Source organism: Melopsittacus undulatus, chromosome 9 (assembly GCF_012275295.1).
Source record: "Melopsittacus undulatus isolate bMelUnd1 chromosome 9, bMelUnd1.mat.Z, whole genome shotgun sequence".
Taxonomy (NCBI): Eukaryota; Metazoa; Chordata; class Aves; order Psittaciformes; family Psittaculidae; genus Melopsittacus; species Melopsittacus undulatus.
The window spans coordinates 42,079,176-42,087,895 of record NC_047535.1 but is presented as its reverse complement, the minus strand read 5'-3'; the positions used below and the strand labels follow the sequence as shown (position 1 = coordinate 42,087,895).

Below are 8,720 nucleotides of genomic sequence, written 5' to 3'. Positions count from 1 at the left end.
CAGCCCAAAGCCAGATCATGGCTTTTAAGGTGCTGGTTTTGCTTCTCCATTAGCACGCCTCAGCCCTGACTCACTTCCTTTCCCACCGATGCTCTGCTGGCAAATGCTGCAGGAGGTCCCTCTGTGAGCCCTCACCCCGCAGCCTGGAGCAGCTCCTGTGGTGCTTTGGTCTGTTCCTTCCACACGAGCAGTTTCAGTAACTTGCCACAGGCTGAGGTCCTGGACACTCCTGTGCTCCCCTAAAACCTGTTCCCCACCATGGGTCTCAGGAGGGTCAAGCCCACTCTGATCAGTGCTCGTGTTTGTTTGTTGCTGGCTTTGAGTTTGTGGGCTCTTGCCCGGGATGTTTGGGGTTTTTGCCTGGAGCATCTGGAAACCCTGAGAATTTCATGGCAGCTGTAGAGCACACAGGTAACACATCCCTGCCCTGTCAGAGGGGGGATCTGGGGAGGGCTGAAGATTTTCTGCATGGAATCTTCTAACACGTGCTTGAAGCTGTGGCTAAGGATGCATCCATTAATGTTTAGGGTCTCCTGCCAAGCAGCCTGGCAGAGCAGCCTCCCCAGCCAGGCACAGGGAGTGGAACATCCCCGAGGCCACCACCAGCACAGTGGCTGGGCTGGGGACAGGGCTCTTGAGTGGCAGCTCGGGTGCTATGGGGCCTCTCAGTGGGCTCAGTGCCAGGCGTGGGGGGCCCGGTGCTGCAGCGATGGGCAGGGTCCTGCTCCCCCAGCAAATGGGGCACACCAGGCTCCAGCCACTGCCTAAAGTCTCTGAGAGTTGGGGGTGTTTTGGACACCCCCAGCAGCCGCCAGTGCCTCCCCTCAGCCCCACGAGCTGCAGGAACAGGCAGAGCACAGGTTCTGTCAGTCAGAAAAACATCACTTGAAGCCTGGTTGCTTTTCTATCTTGATTTACTCTCAGCTCCAACAAGCTCTGTCTCTTGGCTCCTCCAACACTGCCAGCAGTGTCTAATGCTGTTGAGTTGATAGTGTATCTAATCTGGCCTTCCTGAAAACACCCAGTATCTCGGAGCTGCTGTTCTCCTACTTGAACCATCTTCCTTCCTTGTCTTCTTTCTATCTGTCCCAGCTGGGACCAATCTGTCCGGGAAATAGTCCAATTTGCTTCCATCTGATGGGATCAGATCCCAGCTCTGTTCCCTTCACTACTCTGGAGTTAAAAATCAACCTGGGTCATTATTCTGAAGTCCTTCCTTTTCCTCCTCTGCATTTTTGCTGCTGCTTCTCTCCCTCAGCAGAGGCACCAGTGGAAATACCCCTGAACACCTCTTCCTCTGGGGTGTTCGCAGAGCAAACACCACCCACTTGGTGCCACACAGACATGGGAGGCATGGACAAGGTGTCCTGTGTTAGATACAGCTTAAACTAACGGGTCTGGCCCAGGCCTAAACCTCTCAGCAGGCACCCACTGAGGGCCAGGGTCCTGCCAGATGAATAGACCCTCGAGCCTGCAGCATGGTGCCTTCCATCACACACTTCCCGCAGGTGCTGGTCACTGTGTGAGGAGGACAAGGTCTCTGTTACATGGTGGTGTGTTGCTAAAGGACCTCTTGGTCCATCCACACTCTCTAAACAGGACAGAAAAGGACAGGACAGGGCCTGTCTGGGCTTGCTGTCATCCTGGGTACATGCACCCATGTGCAGGTGTAATGTTCCCATTGAGTGCAAGGGGCCTCTCACTTTGGTTGCTGCACTGCGGGCAGAGGACAGGCTCTCACGTCCAGAATGGTCACTGCACTTTTCTATCTCAAGTGGTGAAAAGTGAATCTCTGCTGAATTGTCTAATTTATGGATCCACCAAGTGAATTAAGCATGATTGATAAGCCACTGTCAGAGTGAACCATAGAGCAGGCTTATCTGTGTGGTCCCCGTTTGTGTGCTTAAAGACTGGTAGGAGAGCCAAGAAAAAATCCAGACAAAAAGATAAGGCTGAAGATGCATGGTGATGTCTTGGAAATTGAATTTAGCAGGGAAAATATCCCTTTTAAAACTACATTATTAACTGCTGTGAAGTGAGAGCCATTTGGCCTTCACGTGCTGTAGATGAATCCAGCCAGGTTGCATCAGAGCTCTGGGGTGCTCGGTGTGTGCCGGCAGCCAGGCCTCTTGCGGGTGAGCTGGGTGCATAAAACCCTCATGATTGCTTTGCATGGGGCTTGTCAACAGAGGCTGCAGCTGGGTTATGAATCACGTTAATCTGTTATGGGAGCTGGTTTCACACCAATGTCTCTGGAGGGAAAATGCTGGAAAGCTGGGGGAGGGAGAAGAGGGGACGTCAGACACAACCGCCCTGGTTCCGGATGGAAATGTTTCTCCCTCTCTGCTAGCTAATGAGTGGTCCTAATTTAATAGAACGAAGCGGCCAACATGAAATGTGCATGTTTTGTTTTCACATCAGAAGGTTAACATGGCCACAAGTCATAATCTGAAGTGATTGGGGGTGTTATCAGTCACACAATCTGACATTTTGCCAAAAGGTCTCTTTTGTCTCTTTTCTGATGTGTGAAAACAAGGGATGCTATTTCTTGTGTGCTGTAAAGCAAAACTGGGTTGCAGAGTCTGAAGGAGCCGTTAAATGGAGGAAACCAAAGAAGGGAAGAAAATCAAGATCTCTTCCTTCCGATAATCACACAAATACTGGAACTCTAGGGACACATAATGGAAAATATTTTAGGAAGCACCTGAAAAACTGCCATGGAAATTTCCCATCCCAGCCATCATATTGTATCCTACATCCTTTACTGGGATAATCTGAGAAAAATCAAAGAATCAGGGCATAATTTGGTATTTTTCCTTATTTTGTATTTATTTATTCAGTTACCATTAATAACAATAACAAATAAATTACCCACCCCTCGCTCTGAGTTCCCTCGATGCTTAAAGTACACAATTATGCAAAACAGGCAGGCTCTCACTGCGTGTTATCCTAAGCAGCAAGAGCAGAAACCAAACATAAGCCCCTCCACGGAGACAAATTACTCACCCATCAAAGGAATTACTCACTGTGGACAAGAAGACTTTACAAGGTTGAGTTTTAAGTGTGCAGATGAATGCTGCAGCTGGTACAAATTCATGAGTCAATGAATCTGCAGCAATGGAAAAGATAAGGCAATGGATTATTCTTTTGTGTTCACAGTGGAAAGGATTGTGTTCTGTGCTGCTTGGAAATGCAATGCCCTTTGCTCTTCCTTTCTCAGGTCAGGAAGGTGTTCACCGTGTTTAGCTCTAAGCTCACAATTAGCCCTCCTGAAATTAAAAGAATGATTTGTTTTCTTTCCCAGGGTTGCGTTGTTTGACATCTTGCAAAGAAACTGCTCTCTGCCGGAGTGCAATGAGAGCCAAGGTACAATAGATGACTTTTTCTCTCTCAGCACTCTGCCGTTTCTCTCCTCCCATGCACAGAGGCAGGGGTCTGTGGCCCACCCCGCAGTGTGGCCAGTGTGTGGCTCTCTTGGCATTTGCCAGCACCATGGTATTGAAAACCATCCCCTCCTGGTCCTGAGCAGCCAGACCAGCCCCTCAGCTCTTCCCAGCAAACTGGGGCTCTGGCCTTGCAACAAGCAGCTCCCCACAGCAGCCTTCCTGCAATGCTGGTAAACAACATATGTGAGGATGAGCTGGGGAGGCTGCTGTAAAGGCACTGGCTGCTTTCAAATCCTGGCTCCCGCAGCATGCAGACCTGCTGTTTCAGCAAGCAGAGCTCACCTGTTGGCAGCTGAGCAGAGGCTGAAATTCAGCGTGTGTGCTGATGGCTGCAGGGTACCGCAGAGTCCCTCAGGGTGAGGGTGATGAGATGCAGCAGGAGCAGAGCACACCTGGGCATCTGGTGGTGTACCTCATGCTGGAGCCTATCCTGTGGCTTGCAGGCAACATTCACAATGTCTGTGTCTAGCACCTTTACTGAGTGCCTTGTAGACATAATGATAACCAAAGCTGTGCTGGGACCAGCTTCCTCGGTTACTTGGCATTTCGTAAATCCATTCATTCTTTAGTTGCTTCTTCTGAGCTTCCCTCCCCCCTTCCTCTGCAGGCTGTGTCCACGGAGGATGTGCACATGAAAGGAGGGAAGCATTGGCCCCTTAGGGAGGAAGTCGACATTGGCTTTTTTTGTCTGATTGTGGAACAAAAAGCTCCAGGCAGGAGCTGTTCTGATTAGGTTTTGGTGTAAAACAGATGCAAAGTTTCATGCAACAAGTGGCACAGGGAAACAGATATATTTTTACATGCTGTCTTTCTCCCTCTCTTGCATGAGATCAGAGCAATTAGATCTGAAGCTGATTAAGTGTGAAACCCCAGCACAATAACAAGAGTATTGGCCACCAGTTTCTTAATGATTGTCTGGGAGCTGGCATGCAATGTTCCTTTGAAATACAGGCCACAAACAAGTTCTTCCCATTTTTCACTCCCTTAACCCTTTCCATCTAGAATGAATGAAAACCAGGTCTGCTGTAGTGCCAGATCTGGAGCAAATTAACTCCAAAACCTTACATGAACATCCAGCTGCAAGAGTTCCAAGCAAGGAGAAAGCTGGTGAGTGAAGGAGGTTGGACAATTACACTCATTTGCCAGCCTTGTTTTCATTGAAATAATTTAGCCAGGGCCAACTCTGTTACTTGGATTCTCTAAGGTATAATTTAGGCATGAGATGTTTACAATCAACCTCATTTGCATTAACCATGAGGAAAACATGGGATCTATTGGATATTTCAACTGCTGGGTTAATGACTAGTTTAACCACTAATATTTATTCAACCTTCTGCATCTTAACAGACACTGGCCCAGATCCTGCCCCTCTTGCTACAGTGCTTATGCCACAGATTTCATACAAGTGGGAGGATTGCAGGACAGGTCCTGGGGGTGCGGGTGTAGGTTTGCAAAGCAGAATCAGTGCCAGAGGTGGGTGTCTAACTGAAAGCCCTAGAAATGTTACATCTGCTGGGAACAACACATGCTTCCTTTTTGCAGTCCCAGAAATGAGCTTAAACAAAGACACTGTTTACCCTGGGCCACGCTCTGTCATCCCTGCTGGTGATGACGATTGAACTGCTTAGGAAACAGCTTGATAAAATCAGTGGGATTGTGAGATAGGAAACCTCTGTGTGTGTGAGGAGCTCAGGGACTGGCCCCAGACTCTGTTGTGAGCGCTGCACAGAGAAGACTAAACACTGCTAAGCAAGGCTAAAATGAGCAATGCAATTGATTGACAGTTTTGATTGAAAACAGAAGTAAGTTTTACTTCTTTTTTTAAACCCAGGCTTAAATAGACATCACTTAGAAGAAGGACATCGATCAGAAGATAAATCCAGTGCATGAGTGGACCCTGAAGGTGAAAAGTACCATTACGCAGGTTAAAGGAGCCTGCCCTTGTGGGACAAGCTGTTCTCTGTGCAAAAGGACAGAGAGCACCGGGAGGGAGATAAGAAGATTAGGAGGTCAGATTCCAGGTTATGGAAGCCTCAGTGGCTCCCTCTGTTTTGGGCATCTCTGTGTGGGTTGCAGGCGAGAGCCTAATGAGTGTCAGCTGTGACAGGTTTGGTGCTATTGCACCTCTCCTCCAGGAACTGACCCAAATGTGTCAGCTAATTCCTACAGGCAGCAGCTCCCTGGGTGGGAGGAGATGTTGGGTATTCAGCTGCCCAGCCTGAGGGGTTGCTGGCAGTGAGGAGAAGCACCCCATGTTTCATGGCACATGCAAGTCACCAAGTGAAGTACCCGTTTCCCCACCATGACCCCTGACAGACCCTCGGGCACCTCCCCTGGGTGGTGGGGATGGCTGAGGCCTCTCTGGGGCACCAGGCTTGGCCCTGAGCCCCTGGGGGCCCCGTGGAGAAGGAGAGAGATAAAAGCATGCCCAGCCCCAGGTGTGTGTTCTGCTGCTGGTCACAGGAGTCACAACTCTCAGGTTTGGGTCCAGGAGGACACCAAAGCTGAGGGAACCCAAATCTGACCTGACAGTGGGAGTGAACCAGGCTGGGCTCTGTCCAGTCCCCAGTGAACAAACCCTCCCAACACCTTATCCCCAGAGGCAGACTAGCTCAGGGCCCAGGCTGTTGCCTTCAGTGCAGAGCTGGTGCCTGCATCTCATTAATCCTCATTATTGTTAAAGCTCATTATTGCTCTCCCTTCAGGTGAGGGTTGCTGCTATTTCCCTTGCCTTTCCAGGGCTGGGCAGGCCATTTAACTTCATGAAGCTATTGTGGTAAGTGATGTGAAAATACCTAAAAGGCTACTGCTTAGATAGACAGATGGAACAGCTGACATTCCCGTAGTAAATGTACCCCAATCCCCAACTGCATGGTGTTTACATTTTACAACAGAGTGTTGAGAGGTCATTTTAACTAGTGAGTCTGCTTGGTTACTTTTTCCACTTTCCTCAGCCCTATCAGCAGGTTGCTCCATTTTTTTGCATTGCCACTACTTCTGCTCAGTTTCAGGGTTGCATTTGCTGGCGGGGGAAGCACTTTGAGTGCCTGTTTTACTGGGTTATCCAGAGAGTCCAAAGAAAAAGCTGGTTTCACGTGTATCAAGATTCATGTGATTATTTCCATTAGTACCCAGTTTTGTAACTTTGTGTATTTCACATAACTGATTTTGTGCTGAGCTCAGACTCAGGTACACACATGTGCACAGCAGCATGCAGATTGCACAGCATCTTTGCAGACTAACCTGGAACTGCCTCATAGCTCTGCTTTTCTGCTACAAAATTCAAAATGCTGCTTGTACAGACATTTAGACGTGCTTGTGCACACATCTTTTTCACACATGTATGTGTATGTGTGTGACTTTTAACTTTTGGCTTATCTCTAAGACTAATGAATGCATTGACTGCATGTGAGTGATGTGCAAACCTTTGAGACTATTGGGATCACTAGGGAAATGTCAAGAACGAGATCACACTGTTTACATAATGTCCAAAAATGCCAGACAACACCCCACAAGTGACGTTGTAATGAGAGACATCTATTAGAGGCAACGTAAAACACATGCTGCTGGATGGTGCATGTCAGAGATTTATCTCAGAGTTGCAGATAGCAGGTCATTCCAAGACATAAGGATGAAAACATTCCAGGTTTCCTAGTGAAAAGTAATGGACACATACATTTGTAGCTAATGCCTGCTAGTAAGTTACTCAGAGGCTGAACCTGCACCTCTGTTGGAATGCCAGGACGCAGCGCAAGAGCTGGATCTGCCATGTGGAAAGCAGCAAGGTTGAGGAGGGTCTTGTGTGTGATGTGTCCTGCCTGGCCTGGCATGGGTGCTCTGTGGGCAGGGTGTGTGCAGGGGAAGGCTCGGGGCTGACTTCAGATAGGTCACTGATGGGGAGTTCAAGTGGGAACAGTGCAGGTGATGAAGGTTATGGTGCTGGAGAATGGGATTGATGGGCCAGGGCTGGGTAAAGGCCAAGGAGGGTCCCTGATGGTTACCCTGGTGCAGGTGCCTTGCTCAGTTTACTTCTGGGTGTGGTAATTACTGCTCAGGGAAGTTTTGGAGATGGTTCTGCTAAGGACTATGGGAACAAGGCTTGTGGCTGGGCCTGGCTGGTGTTACAAGGCTGGGTCAAAACCAGCAGAGGGTCAGGCCAGAAGAGGCTGTGGGTTAGTGTGACAGATGGGTGCAGAAGCTATGGGATGGCACACAGGGCTGTGTCTGGCAGGGGCTGGACATGTAGCCCAAGGGTATAATGATGAGAGGTGACTTGAAGCTTGGGGTGACCTTAGCAGAAGCCCATAGATTCACATGAACCCTGGATCTGGCAGCATTTCCAACCCTCTTCAATCCCCTTTTAAAAGGGGATTGAGGATGTAGGATGGAGCCAGGAGGTGCCACATTGGGTATACAGAGGTTTACTGGTGACAGGCCATGCCAGCCTGAGGGCACAGCTGGAGCTGGGCTGGAGCCAGTGAAGAGATGCTTACAGCGGGACACACCAAATACAGAGGTGACTCAGAGCTCAGTGCAATACCTTATAACTTTTAGAGAAATATGATATTTTAACCAAAATGCTTAAGATTGTATTAACATATACAAAGCAAACAATATTTTTACAATCGATCATGTTTAACCCTTTCACTTCAAAGCATCAACACTGAAGCTTCAACAAACCCACTGCACATGGGAGAGATGAACACTCAGTGAAACTGCTGAGGTAAGTCAAATTGGTTGGAATTAAGAAAGGTAGTATGGACTGTAATAATATGTTTACAGCCTGGTGATTGTTCTCTGGGAAAGAGTGAAAGGGGCTTAAAATCCTATTTAGTTGAAGCTGTATTTTAACTCAGCCAGTTCTTCAGTAGTATACAGTTAATGTAGTCTGTCAAATCCCACTGACATATTTTGGCAATAGATATTTTCTCTAATTGAAAGCAATTGTTGTGTTGTAAGTTTCCCCCCTTTCCCATTTGTTTTGCTTAACGAGTAGTGGTGGCCTGTCTACTTAAGCACGTATTGAGCAACTGCTCACTGGAAAGTTAGCATATTGCAAAGAGTGCAGCACGATCCTGCCTGACTTCATAAGGAGAAATTTCCTCCAGGCTTTGGCAGAGGATGTTTGAACAAAGCTGGTAGGCTCAGCCTTGCTGGTTGTTATTGCAGGGCTTTGCTGGTTGGGTCAGCTATGGCCTTCATGTGTGACTCCTGGGGTAAAACCAGGCTCGCTTCCAATGCAGCCATGCTTTGTTTTGAACAATCAGCATGGCC

General features: G+C 48.4%; 1 long non-coding RNA gene across 1 annotated transcript; it reads left to right on the top strand.

Moving 5' to 3' along the window:
* The first annotated feature begins 5,307 nt into the window (after nucleotides 1–5,307).
* LOC115945982 (uncharacterized) lies at nucleotides 5,308–8,194 on the top strand. The gene is made up of 3 exons (XR_004080147.2): nucleotides 5,308–5,349; nucleotides 6,152–6,222; nucleotides 8,102–8,194. It is a non-coding gene; the product is annotated as an uncharacterized lncRNA (long non-coding RNA).
* The last annotated feature ends 526 nt before the right edge of the window (nucleotides 8,195–8,720 follow it).